At 47.6% G+C, this 23,717-nt stretch overlaps 1 protein-coding gene across 3 annotated transcripts in view; it reads left to right on the forward strand.

The window, feature by feature from the left end:
- Window positions 1–23,717, forward strand: part of LOC110504416 (protein diaphanous homolog 1) — a 191,138-nt gene that overhangs the window by 102,377 nt on the left and 65,044 nt on the right. The window contains exon 1 of one of the 3 annotated variants that reach the window (XM_090219488.1): window positions 22,697–22,716. The exons of the other annotated variants lie outside the window; for them this stretch is intronic. The gene's annotated coding sequence lies outside the window, so the exon portion shown is untranslated. Of the gene's footprint in view, window positions 1–22,696; window positions 22,717–23,717 lie in introns of those variants that run through there. 3 annotated transcript variants of the gene reach the window in all.

The following is a 23,717-nucleotide window of genomic DNA, read 5'->3' on the forward strand; positions in this document are numbered from 1 at the left end:
CCTCACCTAACCCAGCCATGGAGAGGCCTCCCTCCCTCCCTCACCATCCTATCCTCACCTAACCCAGCCAAGGAGAGGCCTCCCTCCCTCAACATCCTTTTCTCACCTAACCCAGCCAAGGAGAGGCCTCCCTCCCTCCCTCACCATCCTATCCTTACCTAACCCAGCCATGGAGAGGCCACCCAGCCATGGAGAGGCCTCCCCCCTCACCATCCTATCCTCACCTAACCCAGCCAAGGAGAGGCCTCCCTCCCTCCCTCACCATCCTATCCTCACCTAACCCAGCCATGGAGAGGCCTCCCCCCTCACCATCCTATCCTCACCTAACCCAGCCATGGAGAGGCCTCCCCCCTCACCATCCTATCCTCACCTAACCCAGCCATGGAGAGGCCTCCCCCCTCACCATCCTATCCTCACCTAACCCAGCCATGGAGAGGCCTCCCCCCTCACCATCCTATCCTCACCTAACCCAGCCATGGAGAGGCCTCCCCCCTCACCATCCTATCCTCACCTAACCCAGCCAAGGAGAGGCCTCCCTCCCTCCCTCACCATCCTATCCTCACCTAACCCAGCCATGGAGAGGCCTCCCCCCTCACCATCCTATCCTCACCTAACCCAGCCATGGAGAGGCCTCCCCCCCCTCACCATCCTATCCTCACCTAACCCAGCAATGGAGAGGCCTCCCCCCTCACCATCCTATCCTCACCTAACCCAGCCATGGAGAGGCCTCCCCCCTCACCATCCTATCCTCACCTAACCCAGCCATGGAGAGGCCCCCCCCCCCTCACCATCCTATCCTCACCTAACCCAGCCATGGAGAGGCCTCCCCCCTCACCATCCTATCCTCACCTAACCCAGCCATGGAGAGGCCGCCCCCCTCACCATCCTATCCTCACCTAACCCAGCCATGGAGAGGCCTCCCCCCCCTCACCATCCTATCCTCACCTAACCCAGCAATGGAGAGGCCTCCCCTCCTCACCTAACCCAGCAATGGAGAGGCCTCCGCCCTCACCATCCTATCCTCACCTAACCCAGCCATGGAGAGGCCTCCCCCCCTCACCATCCTATCCTCACCTAACCCAGCCATGGAGAGGCCTCCCCCCCCTCACCATCCTATCCTCACCTAACCCAGCAATGGAGAGGCCTCCTCCTCACCATCCTATCCTCACCTAACCCAGCAATGGAGAGGCCTCCCCCCTCACCATCCTATCCTCACCTAACCCAGCAATGGAGAGGCTTCCCCCCTCACCATCCTATCCTCAACTAACCCAGCCATGGAGAGGCCTCCCCCCTCACCATCCTATCCTCACCTAACCCAGCCATGGAGAGGCCTCCCCCCCCCTCACCATCCTATCCTCACCTAACCCAGCAATGGAGAGGCCTCCCCCCTCACCATCCTATCCTCACCTAACCCAGCCATGGAGAGGCCTCCCCCCTCACCATCCTATCCTCACCTAACCCAGCCTTGGAGAGGCCTCCCCCCTCACCATCCTATCCTCACCTAACCCAGCCATGGAGAGGCCTCCCCCCTCACCATCCTATCCTCACCTAACCCAGCCATGGAGAGGCCTCCCCCTCACCATCCTATCCTCACCTAACCCAACCATGGAGAGGCCTCCCCCCTCACCATCCTATCCTCACCTAACCCAGCCAAGGAGAGGCCTCCCTCCCTCCCTCACCATCCTATCCTCACCTAACCCAGCCATGGAGAGGCCTCCCTCCCTCCCTCACCATCCTATCCTCACCTAACTCAGCCATGGAGAGGCCTCCCCCCTCACCATCCTATCCTCACCTAACCCAGCCATGGAGAGGCCTCCCCCCTCACCATCCTATCCTCACCTAACCCAGCCAAGGAGAGGCCTCCCCCCTCACCATCCTATCCTCACCTAACCCAGCCATGGAGAGGCCTCCCCCCTCACCATCCTATCCCCACCTAACCCAGCCATGGAGAGGCCTCCCCCCTCACCATCCTATCCCCACCTAACCCAGCCATGGAGAGGCCTCCCCCCTCACCATCCTATCCCCAGCTCCATTAGTCACTGACCTTTTGTTTGTTTCTCTACTTTTTCTCCCTGCCTCACTCCCTCCCTCTCTCCCTGCCTGCCTGCCTCACTCTCTCTCTCCCTGCCTGCCTCACTCCCTCTCTCCCTGCCTGCCTCCCTCCCTCTCTGCCTGCCTCCCTCCCTCTCTCCCTGCCTGCCTCCCTCCCTCTCTCCCTGCCTGCCTCCCTCCCTCTCTCCCTGCCTGCCTCCCTCCCTCTCTCCCTGCCTGCCTCCCTCCCTCTCTCCCTGCCTGCCTCACTCCCTCTCTCCCTGCCTGCCTCACTCCCTCTCTCCCTGCCTGCCTCACTCCCTCTCTCCCTGCCTGCCTCACTCCCTCTCTCCCTGCCTGCCTCACTCCCTCTCTCCCTGCCTGCCTCCCTCTCTCTCTCCCTGCCTGCCCCCTCTCTCTCTCCCTGCCTGCCTGCCTCTCTCTCTCCCTGCCTACCTGCCTCTCTCCCTGCCTGCCTCCCTCCCTCCCTCTCTCCCTCCCTCCCTCTCTCCCTGCCTGCCTGCCTCCCTCTCTCTCTGTCCCTGCCTGCCTGCCTGCCTCCCTCTCTCTCTCCCTCCCTCCCTCTCTCCCTGCCTGCCTGCCTCCCTCTCTCTCTGTCCCTGCCTGCCTGCCTGTCTCCCTCTCTCTCTCCCTGCCTCCCTCCCTCCCTCCCTCCCTGCCTGCCTGCCTCCCTCCCGCCCTCTCTCCCTGCCTGCCTCCCTCCCTCTCTCCCTGCCTGCCTCCCTCTCTCTCTCCCTGCCTGCCCCCTCTCTCTCTCCCTGCCTGCCTGCCTCTCTCTCTCCCTGCCTACCTGCCTCTCTCCCTGCCTGCCTCCCTCCCTCCCTCTCTCCCTCCCTCCCTCTCTCCCTGCCTGCCTGCCTCCCTCTCTCTCTGTCCCTGCCTGCCTGCCTGCCTCCCTCTCTCTCTCCCTCCCTCCCTCTCTCCCTGCCTGCCTGCCTCCCTCTCTCTCTGTCCCTGCCTGCCTGCCTGCCTCCCTCTCTCTCTCCCTGCCTCCCTCCCTCCCTCCCTCCCTCCCTGCCTGCCTGCCTCGCTCCCGCCCTCTCTCCCTGCCTGCCTCCCTCCCTCTCTCCCTGCCTGCCTGCCTCCCTCTCTCCCTGCCTCCCTGCCTGCCTCCCTCTCTCCCTGCCTGCCTGCCTGCCTGCCTCCCTCTCTCCCTGCCTGCCTGCCTGCCTCCCTCTCTCCCTGCCTGTCTGCCTGCCTCCCTCTCTCCCTGCCTGCCTGTCTGCCTCCCTCCCTCTCTCCTTGCCTGCCTCCCTCCCTCTCCCTGCCCGCCTGCCTCCCTCAGTGTGGTTGGTGTTCTGTCTCTGTTTGCTGTATATAATATAGCCTTCGAACCACCAGTGTATTGTCTCTGTCATCTACTATCAGCATTAAGGTTTAAACATTGATATTGTAAATGTTTAAACGGTTAGAATACGGTAGTGTTTAATGGTAATGTGCTGTGTGATTTAAGACCCTGGGTCTTTTATGTGGGAGCTAGTGTCTTTGGGTCTCTCGCTGTCTGACAAGATGACTCCCAACCAAAGTACCGTGTGTGTGTGTGTTGGCCCACTGGTTCAAAATAACAAGGGCAGCAGTGCCCCGTGACAGTTTCCCGCCCAAACTCTAATCAGCCTGCTGATGCTGGAACACGGATCCCTCTGTCTCTCACACACACATTACAGGGACTAAGTGAATCAGGGGCACCATGTCTTTCTCCCCCTCCTTCTATCAGCCCATCTCCTCTTTAACCATCTACATGATCTCTGTCTCTATCAGCCCATCTCCTCTTTAACCATCTACATGATCTCTGTCTCTATCAGCCCATCTCCTCTTTAACCATCTACATGATCTCTCTCTATCAGCCCATCTCATCCCTCCTTCTGTCTGTACATCTCCTCTTTATCCATCTACATGATCACTGTCTCTATCAGCCCATCTCATCCCTCGTTCTTCTATCTGTACATCTCCTCTTTAACCATCTACATGATCTGTCTCTATCAGCCCATCTCATCCCTCGTTCTTCTATCTGTACATCTCCTCTTTAACCATCTACATGATCTCTGTCTCTATCAGCCCATCTCATCCCTCCTTCTATCTGTACATCTCTTTATCCATCTACATGATCTCTGTCTCTATCAGCCCATCTCATCCCTCGTTCTTCTATTCCCTGCGTTGTATCTGTCTCCTCTAGTTATCTATATTAGTGAGCTTTAGATTACTTTGACAATATCTCTCCCTCTGCCTCCCTCTCTGACTGGTGGCTTTACTGTGTTAGAAAAATGGACTCTGGTATGAAAGTGAAACGTTTTGCTGTTGAATGTGACTTTCGCTCTGCCTCAGCAGCAGTGTGTGTGTGTGTGTGTGTGTGTGTCAGCGCCTGAGAATCCGCTGATGATGATGCCGTGTTACCACTTGCAGGTCATTTTGTTGAGCGCTTCCATTCATCAATCCCTCGTACATGTTGTTAGACATGATTACACACCACACACACCTGTGGGGGGGGGGGGGTGTGTAAGAGTAGAGTGATCTGGATGTGCGCTTGTTTCACTGTCTAAATGTCTCTCCTTGTCTTTCTCTTGTTCCATCTCTCCTTATACTCTCCCTCTCACTCTTTCCCACAGTGTTAATTTGTGTGAAGATAAACCCTTTTATCTCAGGAGGGAAGCTAATCCTGAGTAGAGAGAGAGAGGAAGAGATGAGCTGCAGTGTTAAACAGGGTTGAAGTGTGAGATGGAAGGAAGCCATCAGAGATATGGAGAATAAGAATCTGGTGTGGGTCACGTTTTCTCAACTCACTTTAAAAGTAGGGAGAAAAGTCTTATTGAATGTCTCACACTGAATTACAAAAAGTCAGTAGTAGTAGAAGTAGTGTCAGTAGTAGTAGAAGTAGTGGCAGTAGTAGTAGAAGTAGTGGCAGTAGAAGTAGTGGCAGTAGTAGTAGAAGTAGTGGCAGTAGAAGTAGTGGCCACTGTAGTAGAAGTAGTGGCAGCAGTAGTAGAAGTAGTGGCAGTAGTAGTAGAAGTAGTGGCAGTAGAAGTAGTGGCAGTAGTAGTAGAAGTAGTGGCAGTAGTAGTAGTAGAAGTAGTGGCAGTAGTAGTAGAAGTAGTGGCAGTAGAAGTAGTGGCAGTAGTAGTAGAAGTAGTGGCAGTAGAAGTAGTGGCAGTAGTAGTAGAAGTAGTGGCAGTAGTAGTAGAAGTAGTGGCAGTAGAAGTAGTAGAAGTAGTGGCAGTAGAAGTAGTGGCAGTAGTAGTAGAAGTAGTGGCAGTAGTAGTAGAAGTAGTGGCAGTAGAAGTAGTGCCAGTAGAAGTAGTGGCAGTAGTAGTAGAAGTAGTGGCAGTAGAAGTAGTGGCAGTAGTAGTAGAAGTAGTGGCAGCAGTAATAGAAGTAGTGGCAGCAGTAGTAGAAGTAGTAGTGGCAGCAGTAGTAGAAGTAGTGGCAGCAGTAGTGGCAGTAGTAGTAGAAGTAGTGGCAGTAGTAGTAGAAGTAGTGGCAGTAGAAGTAGTGGCAGTAGTAGTAGAAGTAGTGGCAGTAGTAGTAGAAGTAGTGGCAGTAGAAGTAGAAGTAGTGGCAGAAGTAGTTGCAGTAGTAGTAGAAGTAGTGGCAGTAGTAGTAGAAGTAGTGGCAGTAGTAGTAGAAGTAGTGGCAGCAGTAGTAGAAGTAGTGGCAGCAGTAGTAGAAGTAGTGGCAGCAGTAGTAGAAGTAGTGGCAGTAGTAGTAGAAGTAGTGGCAGTAGTAGTAGAAGTAGTGGTAGTAGAAGTAGTGGCATTAGTAGTAGAAGTAGTGGCATTAGTAGTAGAAGTAGTGGCAGTAGTAGTAGAAGTAGTGGCAGTAGAAGTAGTGGCAGTAGAAGTAGTGGCAGTAGAAGTAGTGGCAGTAGTAGTGTCAGTAGAAGTAGTGGTAGTAGTGGCAGTAGAAGTAGTGGCAGTAGTGGCAGTAGTAGTAGAAGTAGTGGCAGTAGTAGTAGAAGTAGTGGCAGTAGTAGTAGAAGTAGTGGCAGCAGTAGTAGAAGTAGTGGTAGTAGAAGTAGTGGCAGCAGTAGTAGAAGTAGTGGCAGCAGTAGTAGAAGTAGTGGCAGCAGTAGTAGAAGTAGTGGCAGCAGTAGTAGAAGTAGTGGCAGTGGAAGTAGAAGTAGTAGTAGAAGTAGTGGCAGTAGTAGTAGAAGTAGTGGTAGTAGAAGTAGTGGCAGTAGTAGTAGAAGTAGTGGCAGTAGAAGTAGTGGCAGTAGAAGTAGAAGTAGTGGCAGTAGTAGTAGTAGAAGTAGTGGCAGTAGTAGTAGAAGTAGTAGTAGAAGTAGTGGCAGCAGTAGTAGAAGTAGTGGCAGCAGTAGTAGAAGTAGTGGCAGCAGTAGTAGAAGTAGTGGCAGCAGTAGTAGAAGTAGTGGCAGCAGTAGTAGAAGTAGTGGCAGCAGTAGTAGAAGTAGTGGCAGTAGTAGTAGAAGTAGTGGCAGTAGTAGTAGAAGTAGTGGCAGTAGAAGTAGTGGTAGTAGAAGTAGTGGCAGTAGTAGTAGAAGTAGTGGCAGTAGAAGTAGTGGCAGTAGAAGTAGTGGCAGTAGTAGTAGTGTCAGTAGAAGTAGTGGCAGTATTTGTATAAGTAGTGGCAGTATTAGTAGAAGTAGTGGCAGTATTTGTAGAAGTAGTGGCAGTATTTGTAGAAGTAGTGGCAGTAGTAGTAGAAGTAGTGGCAGTAGTAGTAGCATTAGTAGTAGTAGTAGAAATAGTGGTGGTGTAGGAGGAGGTGTGTATGACGTGTAGTAAGAGGAGGAGGTGTAGTAGGAGGAGATGCAGTAGTAGGTGGTGTAGTAGTAGTAGGAGGTGTGGTGGTAGTAATTGTTGTAGAAGGTGTGGTGGTTGTGGTAGTTGTAGTAGTAGTAGTAGTGGTGGTGTCGTAGTAGTTGTGGAGGTGTAGTAGTTAGAGGTCGGCCGATTATGATTTTTCAGCGCCGATACCGATTATTGGAGGACCAAAAAAGCTGATTCCGATTATTCCGTCGATTTATATAAAATAAAATGTATTTGTAATAATGCCAATTACAACAATACTGAATGAACACTTATTTTAACTTAATATAATACATCAATAAAATCAATTTAGCCTCAAATATATAATGAAACATGTTCAATTTGGTTTAAATAATGAAAAACAAAGTGTTGGAGAAGAAAGTGAAAGTGCCATGTAAGAAAGCTAAGTTTAAGGAAGCTAACGTTTAAGTAACTCACTCAGAACATGAGAACATATGAAAGCTGGTGGTTCCTTTTAACATGAGTCTTCAATATTCCCAGGTAAGAAGTTTTAGGTTGTAGTTATTATAGGAATTATAGGACTATTTCTCTCTATACCATTTGTATTTCATATACCTTTGAATATTGGATGTTCTTATAGGCACTTTAATATTGCCAGTGTAACAGTATAGCTTCTGTCCCTCTCCTCGCTCCTCCCTGGGCTTGAACCAGCAACACAACGACAACAGCCACCCTTGAAGCAGCGTTACCCATGCAGAGCAAGGGAAACAACCACAGGCTCAGAGCGAGTGACGTTTGAAACGCTATTAGCGCTCGCTAACTAGCTAGCCATTTCACTTCGGTTACACCAGCCTCATCTCGGGAGTTTATAGGTTTGAAGTCATAAACAGCGCAATGCTTGACGCACAACGAAGAGCTGCTGGTAAAACGCACAAAAGTGCTGTTTGAATGAATGTTTTCGCGCCTGCTTCTGCCTACCACCGCTCAGTCAGATACTTAGATACTTGTATGCTTGTATGCTCAGTCAGATTTGGACACGCTAGATAATATCTAGTAATATCGTCAACCATGTGTAGTTAACTAGTGATTATGATTGATATATTGTTTTTATAAGATAGGTTTAATGCTAGCTAGCAACTGTTATGCTTACTGCATTCGCATAACAGGCAGTCAGTCTCCTTGTGGAGTGCACAAGGACTAGTTAACTGTAAGGTTGCAAGATTGGATCCCCCGAGCTGACAAGGTGAAAATCTGTCATTCTGCCCCTGAAAGAGGCAGTTAACCCACCGTTCCTAGGCCGTCATTGAAAATAAGAGTGTGTTCTTAACTGACTTGCCTAGTTAAATAAAGGTGTAAAAAAAATCGGCCCTAATTAATCGGCCATTCCGATTAATCGGTCGACCTCTAGTAGTAGTAGTAGTGGAGGTGTTGTTGTAGTAGTAGTAATAGTAGTAGTAGTGGAGGTGTTGTAGTAGTGGAGTTGTTGTAGTAGTAGTGGAGGTGTTGTAGTAGTATTAGTGGAGGTGTAGTAGTAGTGGAGGTGTTGTAGTAGTAGTAGTAGTAGTGGAGGTGCTGTAGTAGTAGTAGTAGTAGTGGAGGTGCTGTAGTAGTAGTAGTAGTAGTAGTAGTAATAGTAATAGTAGTAGTAGTGGTGTTGTTGTCATAGTAATAGTAGTAGTAGTGTTGTAGTAGTAGTGGAGGTGTTGTAGTAGTAGTGGAGGTGTTGTTGTAGTAGTAGTGGAGATGTTGTAGTAGTAGTGGAGGTGTTGTAGTAGTAGTGGAGGTGTTGTAGTAGTAGTGGAGGTGTTGTAGTGGAGGTGTTGTAGTTATAGTGGAGGTGTTGTAGTGGAGGTGTTGTAGTAGTAGTGGAGGTGTTGTAGTGGAGATGTTGTAGTGGAGGTGTAGTAGTAGTAGTAGTGGAGGTGTAGTAGTAGTAGTTGTGTAGTAGTAGTAGTAGTAGTAGTGGAGGTGTAGTTGTAGTGGGGGTGTAGTAGTACTAGTAGTGGAGGTGTAGTTGTAGTGGGGTGTAGTAGTACTAGTAGTGGAGGTGTAGTGGAGGAGTAGTTGTGGAGGTGGAGTAGTTGTGGGGGTGGTGGAGTAGTTGTAGAGGTTTAGTGGTGGAGGTGTAGTAGTAGTGGAGCTGTGGAGGTGTAGTAGTATTTGTGTTGTAGAGGTGCTGAGGTGTAGTGATGTGGATGTGTAGGAGGTGTAGTGATGTGGATGTGTAGGAGGTGTAGTGATGTGGATGTGTAGGAGGTGTAGTGGTGTGGAGGTTTAGTGGTAGTAGGAGGAGGAGGTGTAGGAGTAGGAAGTGTGGTAGTGGTAGGAGGTGTAGTGTTAGTAGGAGGAGGAGGTGTAGTGTTAGTAGGAGGAGGTGTAGTAGTAGTAGAATGAGGTGTAGTAGTAGGAGGAGGAGGTGTAGTAGTAGGAGGAGGAGGTGTAGGAGGAGGTGTAGTAGTAGGAGGAGGTGTAGTAGTAGTAGTAGTAGTAGTAGGAGGAGGTGTAGTAGTAGTAGTAGTAGTAGGAGGAGGTGTAGTAGTAGTAGTAGGAGGAGGAGGTGTAGTAGTAGGAGGAGGAGGTGTAGTAGTAGGAGGAGGAGGAGGAGGTGTAGTAGTAGGGGGAGGAGGTGTAGGAGTAGGAGGAGGGGGTGTAGTAGTAGGAGGAGGTGTAGTAGTAGGAGGAGGAGAAGGTGTAGGAGGAGGTGGTGTAGGAGGAGGAGGTGTAGTGTTAGTAGTAGTAGGAGGAGGTGTGGTGTTAGTAGTAGGAGGAGGTGTGGTGTTAGTAGTAGGAGGAGGTGTGGTGTTAGTAGTAGGAGGAGGTGTGGTGGTAGTAGGAGGAGGTGTGGTGGTAGTAGGAGGAGGTGTGGTGTTAGTAGGAGGAGGTGTGGTGTTAGTAGGAGGAGGTGTGGTGTTAGTAGGAGGAGGTGTGGTGATAGTAGGAGGAGGTGTGGTGTTAGTAGGAGGAGGTGTGGTGTTAGTAGGAGGTGTGGTGTTAGTAGGAGGTGTGGTGGTAGTAGGAGGAGGTGTGGTGTTAGTAGGAGGAGGTGTGGTGTTAGTAGGAGTAGGAAGTGTGGTAGTGGTAGGAAGTGTAGTGTTAGTAGGAGGAGGAGGTGTAGTGTTAGTAGGAGGAGGTGTAGTGTTAGTAGGAGGAGGTGTGGTGGTAGTAATTGTTGTAGGATGTGTGGTGTTAGTAATTGTTGTAGGAGGTGTGGTGGTAGTAGTAGTGGAGGTGTAGTAGTAGTGGAGGTATAGTAGTAGTTGTGGAGGTGGTGTAGTAGTAGTTGTAGTGGTGGCGGTGTAGTTGTAGTGGTGGATGTGTAGTGGTAGTAGTGGAGGTGTAGTAGTAGGTGTAGTATTTGATGTGTAGTAGTAGTGGAGGTGTAATAGTGGAGGTTCAGTAGTAATGGAGGTGTAGATGAGGTGTTGATCGGCTATGAAAAGCCAACTGACATTTACTCTTGAGGTGCTGATCTGTTCCACCCTTGACAAGTGCTAGTAGAGGTGTAGAGGTTAGAGGTGTAGTGGTAGTGGTAGAGGTGTAGTAGTAGTGGTTAGAGGTGTAGTGGTAGTGGTAGAGGTGTAGTAGTAGTGATTAGAGGTGTAGTAGTAGTAGTAGTAGTGGTTAGAGGTGTAGTGGTAGAGGTGTAGTGGTTAGAGGTGTAGTGGGAGAGGTGTAGTGGTAAAGGTGTAGTGGTAGAGGTTAGAGGTGTAGAGGTTAGAGGTGTAGTGGTAAAGTTGTAGTGGTAGAGGTTAGAGGTGTAGTAGTAGAGGTTAGAGGTTAGAGGTGTAGTGGTAAAGGTGTAGTGGTAGAGGTTAGAGGTGTAGTAGTAGAGGTTTGAGGTGTAGTGGTAGAGGTGTAGTAGTAGTGGTTAGAGTTGTAGTGGTAGAGATGTAGTAGTAGTGGTTAGAGGTGTTGTGGTAAAGTTGTAGTTGTCACGAATGCTAAACTTTCATCTGACCGGGAACTGAGGCCCATGCAGAGTTGAGACGACTTGATGTGAATGAACATGAATAACCCCTTAGTTTAGTAAATTTATGGAGCTACCGAGACGAACAATCTAGATTTAAATATCCAGCTATCTTCCTCTGATGTTTTTGTGTGTGTGTGTGTGTGTGTGTGTGTGTGTGTGTGCGCGCGCACTGTGTTGAGTGTAGCGGAGATAATGTCAGCAGCAGCATCAGCGTGTGTGCTGGGTATAATTGTGGTGTGCATGGAAACCAGTGTAATTAGTGAGTGGGATCAGAGTGAGGCTGGGCTAACAACTAAAATCCTCTCGACTGTTCTATTGTCATTGTGTTCCAGCCACCACTACACTAGTAGCTAGCCTTACAGCAGTACATTATTCTACCAGAACAAAGGAGGGAGCTATTAGCTCAGAGACCACCGAAGGAAATGGAGGTGAGAGAGAAATATAGGGAAGGAGGATGAGAGCGATGTTTTTTAAAAAGACAGAAAATAACTGAAACAGACACTAATTGAATTCAGGCAGACATGCCTGCCCACTCTTGAAATGCCCACTCTCTGTCCTCTATCTGTTCTCTCTGTCCTCTCTCTGTTCTCTGTCCTCTCTCTCTGTTCTCTGTCCTCTCTCTCTCTCTGTGTCCTCTCTCTCTCTGTGTCCTCTCTCTCTCTCTGTCCTCTCTCTCTCTCTGTCCTCTCTCTCTCTCTCTGTCCTCTCTCTCTCTGTCCTCTCTCTCTATCTCTGTCCCCTCTCTCTCTCTCTGTCCTCTCTCTCGCTCTCTGTCCTCTCTCTCTCTTTCTTTCTCTGTCCTCTCTCTCTCTCACTTTTACTAGCCCATTACGGGCTGAATTGGAGTACGTGCGTATAGTGAGTGAGAGGGTTGTTAGTTGCAGGCATGTGTGGGTAATGCTCTATCTGCCTGCGCCGGCCGTCTGAATGTTAACAGATTGAAACGAGGAGAGAAAGTAAATTTGGTTTCCCGAAGAAAATTGAGCAAATTACACTTTTATAGCCCTCTGCCTCTATCCCTCACTGTGGAGAGAGGGAGGGGGGTACAGTCTGTTAAAACCTCTTAGAGCTATGCATATTCTTGGTACCATTTGGAAAAAAGCACTGAAGTTTGTGAGTTGAATGTAGGAGAATATAACACACTAGATCTGGTTTAGATAATACAATAAAAAAACATGTTTTCTTTTAATTGTTGTATCATCTTTAAAATGAACAAGATAAAACAAACATTCAGATAGGAGGATGGGGACAATTTCAGTGAAAAATATAAGTGGGCAACAGTACTTGTGCAAAGTTTCAGAATGATAACTTCCAAAATGAGTGTGCTACATGACATTTCTCATGAAGTCACCCAGGTGTCCCACACAAGTAGCCCAAATGTACCCAAGTGGCCAAATTTGTGAAGTTATACATTTTGAATGGAATAACTATATACAAAATACCAAAATGGTATTCTAACACACCCCCCATTTACAAAATAACACTTTCAATATTTGGAAGACCCTCAGTCCTCTACACAATATTGTGCTGCTGATGCCAGGTGCCATAGCACATCCATGCCTGCAGAAATACATTTGGGCAGATGAACACCACTTGTGGCAGGAGCTGATGAACCAGCTTCAGTGGGGGGTGGACACCTTGGCACTGGGGGCTCCCATTCGGAGTCAGTGTCACTGTGAAAGAAAATTTTCAGTTAGAATAGTTTCACATATGAGCCCTGTATCAACAGGTATAATAAACATATATATATATATATATATATATATATAGAGTACAGGGAACATAAGGTTGAATATATTATTATAGACCTGCTAGATCTACTGTCTCATTTATATTATGACATTTCAGCTAGATCTACTGTCTCTATTATGTTATGACAGACCAGCTGTATCTACTGTCTCCATTTCACTTTGGCCATTGCTGTGGGCCTGCCCTCCCCTCAACAGCCTCAAATAGGCTATTTCATTTCACAAATAATATTTTAAATGATTCATTTCAAACAACGGCATTAGCGTGAGAAGAACTTACCAGTCCAAAACGATGTCCTCTCCGTTCCAAAAATATTGAATCGTCCTCGATCAATTTCTTTTAAAATTGTATGTACATCTGTATATCTAGACTTAGATTTAGCTTTCCCTAACTTAGTTGCCATAATGATTGATAAACAGCTGAATATGCGCTTTACCAAAACAATGCTGTGTGCAACATGCGTTGCTCCTTCCGGTATGAAACTTTTATGGCAAATGACCCTCTTTACGCCGGAGTTTACTACATGGGTTGGTCTTCCAACACATAAACATTACATATTGCCGTTTACCTCAGCTCCTTGGCTATCTACCCAGCTAGATTTCAAGACGATCAGTGGCCATTGGGTTAAAATACAGTCAATCAACGAAACAGCGGGCAAATCATTGGTGCACAATGATGTCATTACTTGTCTTCAAATCGGTTTCTTTCAGTCAATACGTCCCGCGAAATGACCCATCAGGTTTGGTTGTGTTACAAACAAACCAGTTGATTGCAATGACACCAAACATGACTGGAAAAGTCACGTTCTGTGTGGGTTATTTACCTGGAATGTGTCGTCGAAAATGGAATGAGACGGAATTCACGACACAAGCGGTTCACAAAATGTTTCGCAACAAAAAAAAAAAAGATTTTATCAAACAAAAGACCATTCATTGTGTAACAATGAGCATTGGGATTGCAAACAGAGGAAGGTCTTCAGAGGTAAACAATTTATTTTATTGCAGTTTGTGATGATGTTACGCCTGTGCTGGTTGAAATAGTTGTTTTTTATGGGGCTCTATCCTCAGATAATCGCATCGTATTTTTTAAAATCTGACAACGCAGTTGGATTTGCAAGATTCTAGGCTTTCGATAGATGTGAGACACTTGTATTTTCATGAATGTTTAATATGACTATTTATGTAGCGATCACCGTATGTTGTGGAATTTCATTCATTCGGTGCGCAGAGAGGTTAACCTCCTGTCCTCATTCAGGAAGGAGAGCAACATGATGATGGTATGACGGAGAAAGAACTCATGACCAGTCCCACAAAAGTGACGGGCCTTTTGGCCAGGTACATTTCTATGGCAACGAATCCCTCTCCAGGGCAGGCTAACTCCCTTTATCCTGCATGAAGTGTCTGAGCCGCGACTTGAAGACCAATTAAATCAGATTCCCTCACTCTCGCAAAGATCGCCATCATCCCCTTCATTTGAGAAAGGGTGATTTAATTATTTGATTTATCAAATGTTTTTTTAGTGTAAAAAAAATAGTAATGTTAATGTGTAATTTGACACATTTAGTAATGACAATGGTAACGTGTAATTTGACACATTTAGTAATGACAATGGTAATGTGTAATTTGACACATTTAGTAATGACAATGTTAATGTGTAATTTGACACATTTAGTAATGACAATGTTAATGTGTAATTTGACACATTTAGTAATGACAATGGTAATGTGTAATTTGACACATTTAGTAATGACAATGGTAATGTGTAATTTGACACATTTAGTAATGACAATGTTAATGTGTAATTTGACACATTTAGTAATGACAATGGTAACGTGTAATTTGACACATTTAGTAATGACAATGGTAATGTGTAATTTGACACATTTAGTAATGACAATGGTAATGTGTAATTTGACACATTTAGTAATGACAATGTTAATGTGTAATTTGACACATTTAGTAATGACAATGGTAATGTGCAATTTGACACATTTAGTAATGACAATGGTAATGTGTAATTTGACACATTTAGCAATGACAATGTTAATGTGTAATTTGACACATTTAGTAATGACAATGGTAATGTGTAATTTGACACATTTAGTAATGACAATGGTAATGTGTAATTTGACACATTTAGTAATGACAATGGTAATGTGTAATTTGACACATTTAGTAATGACAATGTTAATGTGTAATTTGACACATTTAGTAATGACAATGGTAATGTGTAATTTGACACATTTAGTAATGACAATGTTAATGTGTAATTTGACACATTTAGTAATGACAATGGTAATGTGTAATTTGACACATTTAGTAATGACAATGGTAATGTGTAATTTGACACATTTAGTAATGACAATGGTAATGTGTAATTTGACACATTTAGTAATGACAATGGTAATGTGTAATTTGACACATTTAGTAATGACAATGGTAATGTGTAATTTGACACATTTAGTAATGACAATGGTAATGTGTAATTTGACACATTTAGTAATGACAATGGTAATGTGTAATTTGACACATTTAGTAATGACAATGGTAACGTGTAATTTGACACATTTAGTAATGACAATGGTAATGTGTAATTTGACACATTTAGTAATGACAATGCATTTGAAACTTCACGCACAGTAACTTTTGTAGCTGTAAGCTGGGTAAAAAGGTGCTCGTTCACACCAGGCTGCAATAATGATGACTAATATAATTGTCAGCCTCTTTCACACTGTAGCCTATTGAAACTGCCAGATAACTATTCTTTCATTTTGATTTGGGAACAACTGAAAATGTGCCACTGACACTTGTTTCACTGTTGTCTCAATGACGAGTTCTCTGTGCGTCTAACCATGCGCAACATGCACACGCAGTTACAAGCCTGCTACAGTAGGTGTCAGAAGGACAAGCAATATCCACCATTGTAGTACGGATGAAGCCAGAGTTGGAATGTGAAACTAACTGAAGCTGGTTAGCGTGAGCAAACCCTGTGTAGATGTAGCTTGTATTGTAGGATTTTCACTGAGGTTATGGAGAGGATCAACTGATCCTAGATCTGTGCTTAAGGGCAACTTCGACCTCGGGTGTCTCCTGACTCCTGTTCAACTCTCTTCTCTTCCTCTCTTTTGCAACCCCTCCATGTCTCTCTCCCCCTCTCCTACAGTATACCCCTCCATCTCTCTCTCCCCCTCACTACTCCTCTCTCTCCCCCTCTCCTACAGTATACCCCTCCATCTCTCTCTTCCTCTCCTACAGTATACCCCTCCATCTCTCTCTCCCCCTCACTACTCCTCCCTCTCCTACAGTATACCCCTCCATATCTCTCTCCCTCTCCTACAGTATACCCCTCCATATCTCCCTCCCTCTCCTACAGTATACCCCTCCATATCTGTCTGCCTCTCCTACAGATACCCCTCCATATCTCGCTCTCCCTCTCCTACAGTATACCCCTCCATCTCTCTCTCCCCCTCACTACTCCTCTCTCTCCTACAGTATACCCCTCCATCTCTCTCCCCCTCACTACTCCTCCCTCTCCTACAGTATACCCCTCCATCTCTCTCTCCCCCTCACTAGTCCTCTCTCCTACAGTATACCCCTCCATCTCTCTCTCCCCCTCACTACTCCTCCCTCTCCTACAGTATACCTCTCCATCTCTCTCTCCCCCTCACTACTCCTCCCTCTCCTACAGTATACTCCTCCCTCTCCTACAGTATACCCCTCCATCTCTCTCTCTCCCCCTCACTACTCCTCCCTCTCCTACAGTATACCCCTCCATCTCTCTCTCCCCCTCACTACTCCTCCCTCTCCTACAGTATACCCCTCCATCTCTCTCTCCCCCTCACTACTCCTCCCTCTCCTACAGTATACCCCTCCATCTCTCTCTCCCTCACTACTCCTCCCTCTCCTACAGTATACCCCTCCATCTCTCTCTCCCCCTCACTACTCCTCCCTCTCTTACAGTATACTCCTCCCTCTCCTACAGTATACCCCTCCATCTCTCTCTCCCCCTCACTACTCCTCCCTCTCCTACAGTATACCCCTCCATCTCTCTCCCCCTCACTACTCCTCCCTCTCCTACAGTATACCCCTCCATCTCTCTCTCCCCCTCACTACTCCTTCCTCTCCTACAGTATACCCCTACATCTCTCTCTGTTGTTTCTCATACTGCGTACATTGTTCCAGGAGTAGAGAGGGTGGAGAGAGAGTGAGTCTCCAGATATCCTCAGGGATGAGCCCATAAAGACAAGTCAAATGAAAGAGAGGATAACTTGGTTTTATAATCTCACTGCACAGAATGGTGTGTGTGTGTGTGTGTGATAGAGAACATTTGGTTTGGATTTAATATGACTCTGTTGGAGTGAAGTCAAGGTTGACTCAAGGCTTTATGGCTATAGAGAGAAACACGTGCGCACACACACACACACACACATACACACACACACACATCTAACCCCGAGCTTCTTTCACTCCGATGGGGAAACATTTAACTTATCAGAGAATTGCATTTTTCCTTTCCCTCCATGTTACTCACTTTCTCTTTCCAGCCTACATCTCTTTCTCTCTCTCCGTTGACATTTGATGTCGGGCAGTTTTATTATTGTGTCCCTGCAGATTTCTGATTAGGATCCATCTCCCTCTCATGTCTCCTCTCCTCTCCTAACCCTCGCTCCATCCCTCCTCTCCTCCCCTAACCCTCGCTCCATCCATCCCTCCTCTCCTCCCCTAACCCTCGCTCCATCCATCCCTCCTCTCCTCCCCTAACCCTCGCTCCATCTATCCCTCCTCTCCTCCCCTAACCCTCGCTCCATCCATCCCTCCTCTCCTACCCTAACCCTCGCTCCATCCATCCCTCCTCTCCTCCCCTAACCCTCGCTCCATCCATCCCTCCTCTCCTCCCCTAACCCTCGCTCCATCCATCCCTCCTCTCCTCCCCTAACCCTCGCTCCATCCATCCATCCCTCCTCTCCTCCCCTAACCCTCGCTCCATCCATCCCTCCTCTCCTCTCCTCCCCTAACCCTCGCTCCATCCATCCCTCCTCTCCTCCCCTAACCCTCGCTCCATCCATCCCTCCTCTCCTCCCCTAACCCTCGCTCCATCCATCCCTCCTCTCCTCTCCTCCCCTAACCCTCGCTCCATCCATCCCTCCTCTCCTCTCCTCCCCTAACCCTCGCTCCATCCATCCCTCCTCTCCTCTCCTCCCCTAACCCTCGCTCCATCCATCCCTCCCTCCTCTCCTCCCCTAACCCTCGCTCCATCCATCCCTCCTCTCCTCCCCTAACCCTCGCTCCATCCATCCCTCCTCTCCTCCCCTAACCCTCGCTCCATCTATCCCTCCTCTCCTCCCCTAACCCTCGCTCCATCCATCCCTCCTCTCCTCCCCTAACCCTCGCTCCATCCATCCCTCCTCTCCTCCCCTAACCCTCGCTCCATCCATCCCTCCTCTCCTGCCCTAACCCTCGCTCCATCCATCCCTCCTCTCCTGCCCTAACCCTCGCTCCATCCATCCCTCCTCTCCTCCCCTAACCCTCGCTCCATCCATCCCTCCTCTCCTCCCCTAACTCTCTCACGTTTACTGCAGTGCCTCCTCTCCTCTGTTCCAACTCCTCCTCTCCAGACTATACTAAGTTGAACTGGAAATAACATGGAGACAGCTGTTCAATCAGGGGACAACTGACAATCATCCCTCTGAATAAGTTTATTAATAAATGGGGTTAGTGCAGAGAGCCCATAGAGCGGGGGGGTTAGTGCAGAGAGCCCATAGAGCGGGGGGGTTAGTGCAGAGAGCCCATAGAGCGGGGGGGCTAGTGCAGAGAGCCCATAGAGCGGGGGGGTTAGTGCAGAGAGCCCATAGAGCGGGGGGGGTTAGTGCAGAGAGCCCATAGAGCGGGGGGGTTAGGGCAGAGAGCCCATAGAGCGGGGGGGGGGGGTTAGTGCAGAGAGCCCATAGAGCGGGGGGGTTAGTGCAGAGAGCCCATAGAGCGGGGGGGTTAGTGCAGAGAGCCCATAGAGCGGGGGGGTTAGTGCAGAGAGCCCATAGAGCGGGGGGGGTTAGTGCAGAGAGCCCATAGAGCGGGGGGGTTAGTGCAGAGAGCCCATAGAGCGGGGGGGTTAGTGCAGAGAGCCCATAGAGCGGGGGGTTAGTGCAGAGAGCCCATAGAGCGGGGGGGTTAGGGCAGAGAGCCCATAGAGCGGGGGGGGGGTTAGTGCAGAGAGCCCATAGAGCGGGGGGGTTAGTGCAGAGAGCCCATAGAGCGGGGGGTTAGTGCAGAGAGCCCATAGAGCGGGGGGGTTAGGGCAGAGAGCCCATAGAGCGGGGGGGGTTAGTGCAGAGAGCCCATAGAGCGGGGGGGTTAGTGCAGAGAGCCCATAGAGCGGGGGGGTTAGTGCAGAGAGCCCATAGAGCGGGGGGGGTTAGTGCAGAGAGCCCATAGAGCGGGGGGGGGTAGTGCAGAGAGCCCATAGAGCGGGGGGTTAGTGCAGAGAGCCCATAGAGCGGGGGGGTTAGTGCAGAGAGCCCATAGAGCGGGGGGGGGGGGTTAGTGCAGAGAGCCCATAGAGCGGGGGGGGTTAGTGCAGAGAGCCCATAGAGCGGGGGGGGTAGTGCAGAGAGCCTACAGAGCGGGGGGGTTAGTGCAGAGAGCCTACAGAGCGGGGGGGTTAGTGCAGAGAGCCCACAGAGCGGGGGGGTTAGGGCAGAGAGCCCATAGAGCGGGGGGGGTTAGTGCAGAGAGCCCATAGAGCGGGGGGGTTAGTGCAGAGAGCCCATAGAGCGGGGGGTTAGTGCAGAGAGCCCATAGAGCGGGGGGGTTAGGGCAGAGAGCCCATAGAGCGGGGGGGGGTTAGTGCAGAGAGCCCATAGAGCGGGGGGGTTAGTGCAGAGAGCCCATAGAGCGGGGGGGGGTTAGTGCAGAGAGCCCATAGAGCGGGGGGGTTAGTGCAGAGAGCCCATAGAGCGGGGGGGGTTAGTGCAGAGAGCCCATAGAGCGGGGGGTTAGTGCAGAGAGCCCATAGAGCGGGGGGGTTAGTGCAGAGAGCCCATAGAGCGGGGGGGGGGGGTTAGTGCAGAGAGCCCATAGAGCGGGGGGGTTAGTGCAGAGAGCCCATAGAGCGGGGGGGGTAGTGCAGAGAGCCTACAGAGCGGGGGGGTTAGTGCAGAGAGCCTACAGAGCGGGGGGGTTAGTGCAGAGAGCCCACAGAGCGGGGGGGTTAGTGCAGAGACTCCACAGAGTGTAATTAAAAGAGAGCCCACAGAGTAATTAAAAGAGAGCCCACAGAGTAATTAAAAGAGAGCCCACAGAGTGTAATTAAAAGAGAGCCCACAGAGTGTAATTAAAAGAGAGTACTTGGGAGACAAAAAAACACTGCAGGAGAAACCCTTACAAAGAGTAGGTTTGTAGTACTGACCTTTAAAAGACAGAGAGATGGAGAAGGAGGGAGCGCTGGGAGAGAGATGGAGAAGGAGGGAGCGGGGGGGAGAGTGGGAGGGAGTGGGGGGGGGGAGAGTGGGAGGGAGGGAGTGGGGGAGAGGGAGGGAGCGGGGGGGAGAGGGAGGGAGGGAGTGGGGGGGAGAGGGAGGGAGTGGGGGGGAGAGGGAGGGAGCGGGGGGGAGAGTGATGGAGAGGGAGGGAGCGGGGGAGAGAGTGTGATGGAGGGGCGGGGGGGAGAGAGTGTGAGGGAGAGAGAGCAGATGACAGGGGGGGGAGAAGGAGAGTGGGAGAGAGGTACCATGAGATTAGTAGACAGATAAAATTGAGTGAGAAAAAAAAAAGACAAACTAAGCTAAAGACTGTACAAAACAGTCTGCAAACACCGCAAACGAACATTGTGCTTACAATACAGCGTTGGTAATAAAGCATTACTTGTTAGAACGCAACTCATGGGGTAGCTAGCGTTAGCTTTGTACCTAGCTAGCACTAATATAACCAGCATGAAAACAATGACCAGTAGAAACTGCAGTCATTTCCACTATTCTTAGCAATGATTTAGGAGTCCTTGTTAGTAAGTATTATGGTTCACCTATTAAATAAAATTTTAGTTCATGAAAATAAATAGCTAGCCAGCTATTAACCCTGTTGCCCCTAAGCTAATGTTATAAGCAGCCAGCTAGCCTCATCTGGCTAGTGAGGCTCGACCTGACCTTCATGTGTTGTGAATCTAGCCACAATAAGGATTCAAATCAAAATCAAATCAAATTTTATTTGTCACATACACATGGTTAGCAGATGTTAATGTGAGTGTAGTGAAATGCTTGTAGTGGAATTTAGTGGAATAGTGGAATTTGCGGTTTGCCTTCAAAATAAAAAATACCTCTGAAAGTGATGCAGAAGGTTACAATTGGTGTAATAATGCTATATTTAGACTAGATCATGTTAAACAATGTTGGAATGTGAAGCAATTAAATGGCGTATCAGTCTACTTGGTGACACCCACAGAACACAACTCTGAAGAGTTTACCTAAATATTAGCGTTGTAGCTCTTATCGCGGGACTGACTATGTGAAATCCCCTCCCCTGTCGTCAGCCTATTGTGTGTATTGACATTCATACTACACTGTGCAGCTTCACCTAAGGATTGGGGATCAATGAAATGGGGTAACAGTCTACTCAATACCCAATATATTTATTCCCAACATCCTCCTCAGCTATCAGTCTCCAAAACATCCACACTATTGTTTTTCCTCTGGAATAGTGTTCAGTACACACAGGTTGACAGTAAATGTGGCTCAGTTCAGTTGTTTCAGAGTCCCGCCATAAGAGCTTTTGACGCTAATGTTCTCTGGGTGTCACGGAGTAGACTACACCGTGTCATTGAGCCACAATCCATAGGTGAGGCTGTACAGTGAATTAAGTATGCCCCCAATGCAATTCTAAAGTCTAATACATCCAGTGTGATTTCAACAGATTTTTGTCAAATTAACTAATTGTCTTTTATTTATTTTTTGTAACATTCCAAACTTGTTTAGCATGATCTATTAAATTATGGCATAATTCTACTGATTGTATTAATTTGCATCACTGTCAATGACACTTTTAATTTGAAGGCTAACCATGAAGTCCACTATTGTGGCTAATCCTTATTGTGGCTAGCGTCACATAGATAGATGGGTCCGACCCCCATTAATCAAATAAAACCTGTCTTATAAATTAGGGCTATTTTAGATGACACCTAGCTATATAGTTGGCTAGCTTACGATAGCTACGGAAACAGATTGTCGGTTTGCTATGTTTTTGGGGAAGAACGTTGTTTGCATCCATGAGTTAGCTCGCTTTTTTTATGACAGGCACTGTAGGTGCGCGAGACAACTTTACCAGCATCATAGCATACGTATCGATGAATCGTTGTGACATATGAAATACGAGTGATAGTGGAATCAATGTGTAATAACTACGTTAAAAAGTAAATGAACACATTAAATTATTTTGTGACGTGCAGTCATATTCAGGTTCCGATTGGTCAACAAGCTTATTTGACACATCAAATAGAGTTATTTGAAGTGTATCTTTTTTGACATGCAAAGACCCAAACGGCGTTCCATAGATATCCTGGTTGAGAATGAAACGTCTGAACAAATGAACAATGAAACAGCACAGCAAGTAAGTGAAAGAAATAGGTTTTAATCATGTTTTACTCGTATTGGGGACATACGTAAATGCCAACAAAATAACGTTTTGGTCAGTGTGGTGTGTGTAACCTTTATTTAACTAGGCAAGTCAGTTAAGAAAAATGTCTTATTTATTTACGATGACAGCCAAACCCGGGCGATGCTGGGCCAATTGTGCGCCTCCCTATGGGACTCTCAATCACGGCTGGATGTGATACAGCCTGGATTTGAACCAAGGACTGTAGTGATGCCTCTTGCACTGAGATGTAGTGCCTTAGACCACTGCGTCTGTGTGTGCTAAATATTTAACTGTACTAGAATGCTTAATTCCGCTAACATTTTAAGTATTGGTATCAGGTTTTTTGGCAAGGAAGGAAAATATCGGATATCGATATCGGCCAAAAATGTCATTGGTGCATCACTACGGTCAATACAATTTATTTGATGTTTTTAAATACATTTGAATGTTTGTAGCAGCTTTTTAAGTGGGTACCCGCAGTTGACATGTGCAATTTTTTTAGGAGATAAAGCATATTTGACATGAAGCTTACCGCAGTTCCCCAGAACAGTTGAGCCAGTCACGTGTTGGTTGTAAAGAGCACAACAGGATAACGTGGGAGCTGGTGAGTCCATAGCATTCTATCACAGTCTCTGTGCTGCGGCGCACATCAGGTGATAAAGTTACACATGTATGCAATTCACTACTAAATGTAATCCACTACTAAATGTAATTCACTACTAAATGTAATCCACTACTAAATGTAATCCACTACTAAATGTAATCCACTACTAAATGTAATCCACTACTAAATGTAATCCACTACTAAATGTAATCCACTACTAAATGTAATTCACTACTAAATGTAATCCACTACTAAATGTAATTCACTACTAAATGTTTGCCATCACATATCTTAACTGCTTTCTGACGTGTTTTAGAAGACAGACTTATCTGTACAGCTGCCATTTCCCCCCCTTGTGTTTCCTACTAGTGTTTTTGTCTTTAAAAAAATGAATTTAGAACAGAATTAACATTGCTTTATTTTCTGAGATAAATAATTATTTACAGCAAAATAAACAGCAATGTTTTGAACATATCACTATTATACACTAATGTTGTGATGATGGAAATGTAAAACAAATTAAATAATATTTTCCTGTAAAATAAAATATAGTGGTATAGAGCAACATGGGTGGGGCCTGCAGGTAGACTGTAAAAGACAATACAGTGGTATAGAGCAACATGGGTGGGGCCTGCAGGTAGACTGTAAAAGACAATACAGTGGTATAGAGCAACATGGGTGGGGCCTGCAGGTAGACTGTAAAAGACAATACAGTGGTATAGAGCAACATGGGTGGGGCCTGCAGGTAGACTGTAAAAGACAATACAGTGGTATAGAGCAACACGGGTGGGGCCTGCAGGTAGACTGTAAAAGACAATACAGTGGTATAGAGCAACACGGGTGGGGCCTGCAGGTAGACTGTAAAAGATAAGACAGTGGTATAGAGCAACATGGGTGGGGCCTGCAGGTAGGCTGTAAAAGACAATACAGTGGTATAGAGCAACATGGGTGGGGCCTGCAGGTAGGCTGTAAAATATAATACAGTGGTATAGAGCAACATG

The sequence above is a fragment of the Oncorhynchus mykiss genome, chromosome 25 (assembly GCF_057628025.1).
Source record: "Oncorhynchus mykiss isolate SJ-2025 chromosome 25, ASM5762802v1, whole genome shotgun sequence".
NCBI classification, from domain to species: Eukaryota; Metazoa; Chordata; class Actinopteri; order Salmoniformes; family Salmonidae; genus Oncorhynchus; species Oncorhynchus mykiss.